Source organism: Triticum dicoccoides, chromosome 2A (genome assembly GCF_002162155.2).
Source record: "Triticum dicoccoides isolate Atlit2015 ecotype Zavitan chromosome 2A, WEW_v2.0, whole genome shotgun sequence".
Lineage (NCBI taxonomy): Eukaryota > Viridiplantae > Streptophyta > Magnoliopsida > Poales > Poaceae > Triticum > Triticum dicoccoides.
In genome coordinates this window covers 531464256-531476264 of record NC_041382.1, presented here as the reverse complement: position 1 = coordinate 531476264, position 12009 = coordinate 531464256, and positions in this window count along the sequence as shown.

Below are 12009 nucleotides of genomic sequence, written 5' to 3'. Positions count from 1 at the left end.
AGGACTCCCCCCATGGTGCGCCCCCCTTGGGCCGGCCACCTCTCCTCCCCCTTTATATACGTGGGAGGGGGGAACCCCAAAGACACACCAAGCCTTCTCTTAGCCGTGTGCGGTGCCCCCCTACATAGTTACACACCTCGGTCATATTGTCGTAGTGCTTAGGCAAAGCCTTGTGACGGTAACTTCATCACCACGGTCACCATGCTGTCGTGCTGACGAAACTCTCCCTCATCCTCAACTGGATCAAGAGATCGAGGTACGTCATCGAGATGAACGTGTGCTGAACGCGGAGGTGCCGTATGTTCGGTGCTTGGATCGGTTGGATCGCGAAGACATTCGACCACATCAACCGCATTACTAAACGCTTCCGCTTTCGGTCTACGAGGGTACGTGGACACACTTGTTGGGGAACGCAGTAATTTCAAAAAAATTCCTACGCACACGCAAGATCCATCTAGGTGATGCATAGCAACAAGCGGGGAGAGTGTATCCACGTACCCTCGTAGACCGAAAGCGGAAGCATTTAGTAACACGGTTGATGTAGTCGAATGTCTTCGCGATCCAACCGATCCAAGTACCGAATGCATGGCACCTCTGCGATCTGCACACGTTCAGCTCGGTGACGTCCCTTGTACTCTTGATCCAGCTGAAGCCGAGGGAGAGTTTCATCAGCACGATGGCGTGATGACAGTGATGATGAAGTTACCAATGCAGGGCTCCGCCTAAGCACTACAATGATATGACCGAGGTGGAAATCTGTGGAGGGAGGCACCGCACACAGCTAAGACAACTGTCAACTTGTGTGTCTATGGGGTGCCCCCTCCCACGAATATAAAGGAGTGGAGGAGGGGAGGGCCAGCCCTCTCTATGGCGCGCCCCAAGGGGATTCCTACTCCTAGTAGGAGTAGGTTTCCCCCTTCCCTAGTTGGAGTAGGAGAAGAAGGAAGAGGGAGAAGGAGAGAAGGAATGGGGGCCGAGCCCCTTCCCAATTCGGATTGTGCTTGGGGGCGTCCCCCACTTGTCCGCCTCCTCCTCTCTCCCACCCATTAAGGCCCATTGACTCCCCGGGGGTTCCGGTAACCCCCCGGTACTCCGGTAATTGCCCGAACTTATCCGAAACCATTCCGGTGTCCAAACATAGCCTTCCAATATGTCAATCTTTATGTCTCGACCATTTCGAGACTCCTCGTCATGTCCGTGATCACATCCGGGACTCCGAACTACCTTCGGTTTATCAAAACACATAAACTCATAATACCGATCGTCATTGAACGTTAAGCGTGTGGACCCTACGGGTTCGAGACCTATGTAGACATGACCGAGACTCACTTCCGGTCAATAACCAATAGTGGAACCTGGATGCTCATATTGGTTCCTACATATTCTACGAGGATCTTTATCGGTCAAACCGCATAACAACATACGTTGTTCCTTTGTCATCGGTATGTTACTTGCTCGAGATTCGATCGTCGGTATCATTATACCTAGTTCAATCTTGTTACCGGCAAGTCTCTTTACTCGTTCCATAATGCATCATCCCGCAACTAACTCATTAGTCACATTGCTTGCAAGGCTTATTGTGATGTGCATTACCGAGAGGGCCCAGAGATACCTCTCCAACAGTCGGAGTGAAAAATCCTAATCTCGATCTATGCCAACTCAACAAACACCATTGAAGACACCTGTAGAGCATCTTTATAATCACCCAGTTACGTTTTGACGTTTGATAGCACACTAAGTGTTCCTCCGATATTCGGGAGTTGCATAATCTCATAGTCATAGGAACATGTATAAGTTATGAAGAAAGCAATAGCAATAAACTAAATGATCATAGTGCTAAGCTAACGGATGGGTCAAGTCAATCGCATCATTCTCTAATGATGTGATCTCGTTCATCAAATGACAACTCTTGTCCATGGCTAGGAAACTTAACCATCTTTGATTAACGAGCTAGTCTAGTAGAGGCATACTAGTGATACTCTGTTTGGCTATGTATTCACACATGTACTAAGTTTCTGGTTAGTACAATTCTAGCATGAATAATAAAAATTTATCATGAAATAAGGAAATATAAATAACGACTTTATTATTGCCTCTAGGGCATATTTCCTTCACCACTCTCCCCGCTCGTTGTTATGCTTCTCCTAGATAGATCTTGCGTGATCATATGAATTTTTTTGAAATACTACGTTCCCCAACAGTGGCATCCGAGCCAGGTCTATGCGTAGATGTTATATGCACGAGTAGAACACAATGAGTTGTGGGCGACAATAGTCATACTGCTTACCAGCAACGTCTTACTTTGATTCGGCGGTATTGTTGGATCAAGCGGCCCGGACTGACATTACATGACCGCGTTCATGAGACTGGTTCTATCGATGTGCTTCCCACACAGGTGGCTAGCGGGTGTCTGTTTCTCCAACTTTAGTTGAATCGAGTTTGACTACGCTCGCTCCTTGTTGAAGGTGAAAACATCACACTTGACGAAAAATCATTGTGGTTTTGATGCGTAGGTAAGAATGGTTCTTGCTAGAAGCCCGTAGTAGCCACGTAAAACTTGCAACAACAAAGTAGAGGATGTCTAACTTATTTTTACAGGGCATGTTGTGATGTGATATGGCCAATACGTGATGAGATATAAATTGTTGTATGAGATAATCATGTTTTGTAATAGTTATCGGCAACTAGCACGAGCCATATGGTTGTCGCTTTATTGTATGAAATGCAATCGCCATGTAATTGCTTTACTTTATCACTAAACAATAAGGATAGTCATAGAAGCAATAGTTGGCGAGACGACAATGATGCTACGATGGAGATCAAGGTGTCAAGTCGGTGACGATGGTGATCATGACGGTGCTTTGGAGATGGAGATCAAAGGCACAAGATTTTGATGGCCATATCATATCACTTATTTTGATTGCATGTGATGATTATCTTTTATGCATCTTATTTTGCTTAGTACGGCGGTAGCATTATAAGATGATCTCTCACTAAATTTCAAGGTATAAGTGTTCTCCCTGAGTATGCACCTTTGCTACAGTTCATCGTGCCGACACACCATGTGATGATCGGGTGTGATAAGCTCTACGTTCACATACAACGGGTGCAAGCCAGTTTTGCACATGCAGAATACTCGGGTTAAACTTGACGGGCCTAGCATATGCAGATATGGCCTCGGAACACTGAGACCGAAAGGTCTAACGTGAATCATATAGTAGATATGATCAACATAGTGATGTTCACCATTGAAAACTACTCCATCTCACATGATGATCGGACATGGTTTAGTTGATATGGATCACGTGATCATTTAGATGACTAGAGAGATGTCTATCTAAGTGGGAGTTCTTAAGTAATATGATTAATTGAACTTTAATTTATCATGAACTTAGTACCTGATAGTATTTTGCATGTCTATGTTGTTGTAGATCAATGGCCCGTGCTACCATTCCCTTGAATTTTAATGCGTTCCTAGAGAAAGCTAAGTTGAAAGATGATGGTAGCAACTACATGCACTGGTTCCATAACTTAAGGATTATCCTCATTGCTGGATAGAAGAATTGTGTCCTGGAAGCACCGCTAGGTGCAAGACCCGCTGCAGGAGCAACTCCGGACGTTATGAACGTCTGGCAGAGCAAAGATGATGACTACTCAATAGTTCAGTGTGCCATGCTTTACGGCTTAGAACCGGGACTTCAACAACATTTTGAACGTCATGGAGCATATGAGATGTTCCAGGAGTTGAAGTTAATATTTCAAGAAAATGCCCGGATTGAGAGATATGAAATCTCCAACAAGTTCTATAGCTACAAGATGGAGAAAAATAGTTCTGTCAGTGAACATATACTCTGAATGTCTGGGTACCACAACCACTTGACTCAAATGGGAGTTAATCTTCCTTGTGATAGTGTCATTGACAGAGTTCTTCAATCACTGCCACCAAGCTACAAAAGCTTCATGATGAACTATAATATGCAAGGGATGGATAAGACAATACCCGAGCTCTTCGCGATGCTAAAGGCTGCGGAGGTAGAAATCAAGAAGGTGCACCAAGTGTTGATGGTTAAAAAAACCACCAGTTTCAAGAAAAGGGGCAAAGGGAAGAAGGGGAACTTCAAGAAGAATGGCAAGCAAGTTGCTGCTCAAGTGAAGAAGCCCAAGCCTGGACCTAAGCCTGAGATTAAGTGCTTCTACTGCAAAGGGACTGGTCACTGGAAGCGGAACTGCCCCAAGTATTTGGTGGATAAGAAGGATGGCAAAGTGAAAGGTATATTTGATATACATGTTATTGATGTGTACCTTACTAATGCTCGTAGTAGCGCCTGGGTATTTGATACTGGTTCTGTTGCTCATATTTGCAACTCAAAATAGGGGCTACAAATTAAATGAAGATTGGCTAAGGACGGGGTGACGATGCGCGTGGGAAATCGTTCCAAAGTCGATGTGATCGCCGTCGGCACGCTACCTATACATCTACCGTTGGGATTAGTTTTAGACCTAGATAATTGTTATTTGGTGCCAGCCTTGAGCATGAACATTATATCTGGATCTTGTTTCATGCGAGACGGTTATTCATTTAAATCATAAAATAATGATTGTTCTATTTATATGAGTAATATCTTTTATGGTCATGCACCCTTGATGAATGGTCTATTTTTGTTGATTCTCGATAGTAGTGATACACATATTAATAGTATTGAAGCCAAAAGATACAAGTTTAATAATGATAGTGCAACTTGTTTGTGGCACTGCCATTTAGGTCATATTGGTGTAAAGCGCATGAAGAAACTCCATGTTGATGGATGATAACCCACAAGTATAGGGGATCACAACAGTTTTCGAGGGTAGAGTATTCAACCCAAATTTGTTGATTCGACACAAGGGGTGCCAAAGAATATTTCAAGTATTAGCAGATGAGTTGTCAATTCAACCACACCTGGAAACTTAATATCTGCAACAAAGTATTTAGTAGCAAAGTAGTATGATAGTAGCAGTAACGGTAGCAAAAGTAATAGTTTTGGTTTTATAGCGATTCTAACAGTAGTAACGGAAAAGTAAATAAGCAAAGATCTATATATGAAAAGCTCGTAGGCAATGGATCAGTGATGGATAATTATGTCGGATGCTATTCCTCATGTAATAATCATAACATAGGGTGACACAGAACTAGCTCTAGTTCATCAATGTAATGTAGGCATGTATTCCGAACATAGTCATACGTGCTTATGGAAAAGAACTTGCATGACATCTTTTGTCCTACCCTCCCGTGGCAGCGGGGTCCTATTGGAAACTAAGGGATATTAAGGCCTCCTTTTAATAGAGTACCAGACCAAAGCATTAACACATAGTGAATACATGAACTCCTCATACTACGGTCATCACCGATAAGTATCCCGATTATTGTCACTTCGGGGTTAACGGATCATAACACATAATAGGTGACTATAGACTTGCAAGATAGGATAAAGAACTCACATATATTCATGAAAACATAATAGGTTCAGATCTGAAATCATGGCACTTGGACCCTAGTGACAAGCATTAAGCATAGCAAAGTCATAGCAACATCAATCTCAGAACATATATAGTGGATACTAGGGATCAAACCCTAACAAAACTAACTCGGTTACATGATAAATCTCATCCAACCTCTCGGGGATATACCCCGCGGCGTAAACCGGCCGAAAGTATAACCCGACCGGATTGGGCGTTTCATTGGTAAACCGCCAGAGGATTGGCGGTTTACGTGTCTGGCGGTTCACTGGTATGACGATTCACGAGCCTGAAGATTCATTGGTGACCCGACGCGTCTTCCAGATGCATGACAAGGCCCCAGGACCAGCAGGCCGGTTTAGGTTAATGGTGGGCCGGTTTAAGAGGAAAGGCATGAGGAACAATTATCTTACAAGGAGTTAAGACCTGGACTTGTATCCGGTTTGTATTAGAGATAGACTAGTCCTAATCCTAATAGGACTCTACATGTAACCCGCTCTTCCAACATATATAAGGAGGGGCAGGGCTCCCCAAAAGGGACAAGATTCACAAGTTCCACGAGTTGGACAAGTTAGGTTTAGACAATAGCTCTCGAGATAGAGCACTCTTGTAAACATGATCATCATCATCAATATCAATGAAGCAGGATATAGGCTTTTACCTCCACCGTGAGGGGCCGAATCTGGGTAAAACATCGTGTGTCTCATCCCGCTCAACCCCTCTCAAGCTACCACATAGATGCGTTGGCCTCGCGACTAAGTGCTGACACTAAGGACATCTGCCGTGATAATTCCACGGCAGTTGGCGCCCACCGTGAGGCCTGCGCACGATAGTGTTGAGTTCTTGAAGGGATCTTTTCTAGGATTCGAGAAGTTCACAAATTTTTCTGGCTCAAACCGGCATGGAGAATTCACATCAACTATAAGTTTATCAGTCAAGATCGACGAAGTGTTCAGCGGCGGCGGGGCATGAGATTAAGACTGTTTGGGGTTATCTGTGCACGCCGCCGTCGCATTGTATGATACGTCGAGATCGACAGAGGTTCAAGAGAATTTTGATGGCTTGTTGTGCGCCGTATCCAGCGATCAGTTCAATCGCAATTTCCACCAAGATGTCAGGTGCCAGGAACGAAAGCCACTTTGAGTCACGGCGGGTTAAGTTTTTCCGCCGAAGATAGTTATGACCGGAAACAGACAGAGATATGGATTCGCCCTCACGGGAAAAGGGGGAAGTTAATCAATCACGATCTGGAAGTGAATACAGAGTTGACCCAGCTTCCGCGCTGCTTTCCTTGGCCGGCGTGGCCTCTAAGCTGCCGTGGTCGATCCCCCGTGGCTTGCCCCTGCGGCCTCTTCGCTCCACCCGCCACCGGAGCATCGCCGGTCCGCTCCTCTGCTGCGGATTTGCCGGGGCCCTCCGAGCCGTATCCGCTGATGAGGCTGTCGTACGCTGCTCCGAGTGGCCACGCTGCTCCAACCTGTTGCTTGAGCCCGACCTCCGCAATCCCAGCGCCAGCTCCGCGCCGCCTTTGTGGTTTGCCTCCTCCGAGCTGCCACTGCTGAATCGCCGGCCTCAAGCCGCCGATCGTCGCGCCTGGTTGCTCCTCGACCACGCTTGGTCTGCGCCCGTTTCCTTCCTCAGGCGCCTCTGACTGCCGGGTCCGCTGGCCCCTGCCACTGCCTCACCGCGCCCCTCCGCGTCGCGCCAACCCGCTGTCTGCCCCTGCGGCTGCGGACACACCTTCACCGCTTGCTACCTTTGCCCGTCGCGGCCGTAGCCATTGCATCACCGAAGCCGCCGTCGGCCTCCGCGGCGCGCAGGCACCCCTGCCTCTGCTGTCCCTACGTCGTGCCGTTTCCATGGCCGGGTCTGCTCTTTGCCTCTGCTCCCCGTGGGCCGGCTCACCACTGATGTCAACTGTTGCTGTCCACGCGGCCGGCTTACCTCAGCCTCCGTTGTCCGAGCCGCCGCCGGTTCGCTACACGCCAGCTCGAGCGCCCGAACGCCTGACCTGCCGAGTCTTGTCCACTATCAAAGACTGGTCTCGAGCCGCCATCTCCGCCAATGAGCCGCCATGTCGCCCCGTGAAAGACACGCACCCGTCGAGCGTGCATCGCTTGGTGTAAACGGCCACCGCCGCCAGCGTCAATGGCTGGAACTGGAGCATCTTGTAGTTGACAAGGCTGAGTTCGGTTACAAAGGAGAGCAGCTCCAGCTGATTTACAAAGACAATAGCGTACGCGTACGACGAGTGATCAAACCAGTTGCAGCCCCAACAGTGGAGTTGATTACAAAGGAGTATAATACATTGACATCTCACAGGAAGTCTAGGATCATCAGTGTTACGTACATCCAAGTATTTGTCAGGACGGAAGAGGAGAAGCAGCAGCCAACACCTGCACAGAAATAATTCCATCAGTTTAATGATGCCAGTTTTCGGTGGATGCGGAGAACATACTTGCTATAGGTTTTGTCCTGCTGGTGATTTGAGCTCAGGGATTTTCGGGTGTGTTGAAAGGCCCAGCCTCACTTCTACCTCTGTCTGCGGGCGCACTGGCTCCCTGTTGCTCCAGTACTTAGTGCTGACCAGAAGAGAAAAAGAATATAAAAAAGCTAGACAGACAGGACGCCACTGTTACTCCTTAAAGCAATGAGGAGATAAAATCTACCTAGAGTCAGGTCAAAGATGCCAGCCAATTTGACTTAGCGCTGGGCGGCTGGATGTTCTCCATAATTCCTACGGTGGATCACCTGCGTATTAAAACTTGGCCTGCTTCGTCGCGGTTCGCCCGACAAAACATCAGATGATATCTCTCTAAATATATTCAGCACATATTGTTTTTGTCAAAAAACAATTACTTTGTCCTGCAATATTTTTATGCAGGATAACTATTCATGACCGCAGTATAGTTATACCGTAGATGTGAAGCACACGCCAGCATAATTTTTGCACTGGCATTCCTCCGTGCCATGCTGCTCGGTTAATATACGTGCAAGCTACCAAACCCGTTGTTCAGTTTACATCCGTCCGCGCCTACGACCGACTCGTGCGTCTACGCCGGCTTACAAACGTTATGGTCGATTCTCCCGTCCGCACCGGCTTATAACGCCATGGCCGACTCTGTCTGCACCCGCGGCCGACTCACTCGTGGTTGATTTCAGCTTCACCGTCGTGATCTTCAACATCGTGGCTGATAATTTTCGGCCTAACATATCAGGTGAAATCCGTCCAGTATATTTTGTATTACATATTATTTTCTTTAAAAGAGCAATTACTTTGGCTTGCAAGTTCTCCCATGCAGGACTTGAACCGGGTTATATCACGGTCAAATATGGAGAGTCTCAAGCCAACTCCTCGAGTAGTCTTAAAACTCGTGGGCTACAATGACATGACTCGGGAACTCCGGGTCATTAGAGGGAATGATAACCCAGTTCCGAAAGATACCGCCATATTGATGAAAATTGAAAGGCCGTCAGAAAATTGTCGGTTCAAAAGAAAGAATGCCGGTTTAAAATCCGGTTCAAGGGAAATCTATTCTCCCACAAAGCTCTGAAGCTCTCAAATCCGGTTTAAGAATTTCCGGTTCAAGAGGAATTAATCTCTCGCAAGTTCGAGCTGAAAGGCGGTCAGAAAATTTCTGGCTAAAAATGAAGGTTCCAGTTTAAAATCCGGTTCAAGGGAAAGATGTCTCCCATAACACATTGGAGCTCTCAATATCCGGTTCAAAATCCCGGTTCAAGAAGAATTTATCTCTTGCAAAAAGTTAAAGGTTGCCGAAGAAGACCTGCTGCCCTGACGCGTGGTTCACACATGGGTGTCCTGCCTTATGGGCTCATCTTCATATGATTACTTGGGGGCCTCCTGTTCAAACATAGGTGTATTCACCAAAGAGAACATGGCGTTACTACCCTCTTGATCTGGCTATCAAGCCAATATTATCATAAGAGCACAGCTCTGGTTACTTCGATAATCCGACTATCAAGCCAATATGATCATAAGGGGCCAAAGAGAGTCTGATGCACAGCACAGCTCAAACATGGGTATCCCGTGAGCACAGCTCACAATATCACTTGGGGGCTATGTTCGAACCATAGTCACACCTCTTGATAGGCATAAGGGCCACCAGGGAAATCATTTGGGGGCTTGGTCATATCTGAACCATAGCTACACCTCTCGATAGGCATAAGGCCATCAGGGACATCACTTGGGGGCTATGGGTTCGAACCATAGTTACACCTCTTGATAGGCATAAGGGCCACCAGGGAAATCAGTTGGGGGCTCTGGTCGTATCCGAACCATAGCTTAAACCCTCTTGATCATACACATACATCATTATATATTGTGTCATACATTGCGTCATCATTATACCATCATAGCATGTATCATACCGGTGTCTTTGACCCGGCTCGGTTTTCAACTACAAATTGTCAATATATGATCAGTTATAATCCGGAGATTATCAATCCCGTCTGGTTTTGATTACAAGTCGCCAGTATTATATATGGTTAATCCGGTGTATTTCACAACCCGACACGATTTTATCATAAAGCGACACGATATGGAAGAAGTTATCAGTACTCAAGATTTGGGTTATCACCTTTACTACAAAAAGTTGGTAAAACCAACAATGTGATTCAATGTCACAGGTATGATATATTTCATATTTGATTATTCTTAAATGCAGCCTTGGTTATAAACCCGGGTTATATGTTGGGCATTATGACCCATCCGGCGGTAAACCGCCAGGACACTTTAAACTTGTTGTATGCAAAAACATGTTTGTTAAACCGGCTTGGCTTTGGACTATAAGTTGCCAGTATATATATATATATATATATATATATATATATTTGGATTGCGCCATTGGAATCATGCGCTTATAAATCATTGGGTTATATTATTCAAATAGCCAAACTTGGCTGAATTTTCATTATGATATTGAATGAATAAGGTTTTCATACCGGATTATATTATCTTGAATAGCCAACATGGCTGGATTTATATGGTTTTTAATAACCGGTGTTATTGAGTTTTCAAAGTCGCTTTAGCGCAATGGCTATTATTTTATCAAAGGATATGATTTATTCTACAATTGAAGGAATAGTCCCGAGTCGCTACAGGCTTACAACCCGGCACTTGGGGGCTACATTATTCAAATTGAGATTACATGCAAGTCTCATGTCGCTGCAAGCATGCACCATGACACTTGGGGGCTAATGCAAAGTCAATTTTTGCTCAACTTGTTGAAAACCCGACTCATCACATCATAATGAGCCGGACCTTGGGGGCTACCAATTGCTCCTGTCAACAATTCAAGGTACACAAGTTTTATTCATTATATTGAAGGGTCCACTACTCAGTTGGTAAAGCACAAGGCTCTTAATCTTGTGGATGTGAATTTAAGCCCCATGATGGGGGTTACATCATATGATGTTATTCTCAATGAAGTATATATAAAGTCCCAGCTCAATATTATCTTACTGAGCTGGCCCTTGGGGGCTACACGTTGCTGATAAAATCTACATGATCATATTTTTGAAGTACCTGCTCATTATTTACATAATGACCCGACCCTTGGGGGCTACACTAATTCAAGTTTTTATAAGCAATTACAAGTCCCAGGTTGCTGCAAGCATGACAACCCGGTACTTGGGGGCTACATATATGGAGTATTCAGTTTATATGATTGAGATGAACAAACCGGATTTTTTCAAGGTTGAAACACTTATTGGAGCAAGTCTTAAGTTATCACTATGTTCTCTTAAGACTTGGGGGCTACAGGTATTATGCATATAAAGGAGGAACATCTTCATTTTATCAGTTTTGAGCAAATCAGGAAGATCAATTACATGATCCGGTGTCGACAACAATTATGACCCGGTGCCATAAATATTTATAAACCGGCCATTTTGGTAATATTAAACCGGCAAGTTTTACATCTTCAAACCGGCTGAATATCAGATAAGTATTTCAAGACCCATATTTCTTAAACCGGCGCTTTGGGAGCTGAGTCAAAGGAGTTATTCTTCAAAATATTTCTCTGTGACAAACCAATGTTGGCAAATTGATTATGAAGCTGGTCTGTTGACCCGGACTTCCTAGAAGGAGGAAATAACAAGGACTTAAGGGTGATCAGGTACTGGTTTACAAGAATTCTTAACCCGGAGCATAACCTGTCAAATTTGTTCTTGTGTTTATTTTGTAGCATAAGTTTACCATGGATAAATCCAAGCTAAACTTGGGGGCTAATGTCGGGGATATACCCCGCGGCGTAAACCGGCCGAAAGTATAACCCGGCCGGACTAGGCGTTTCATTGGTAAACCGCCAGAGGATTGGCGGTTTACGTGTCTGGCGGTTCACTGGTATGACAATTCACGAGCCTGAAGATTCATTGGTGACCCGGCGCGTATTCCAGATGCATGACAAGGCCCAAGGACCAGCAGGCCAGTTTAGGTTAATGGTGGGCCGGTTTAAGAGGAAAGGCATGAGGAACATTTATCTTACAAGGAGT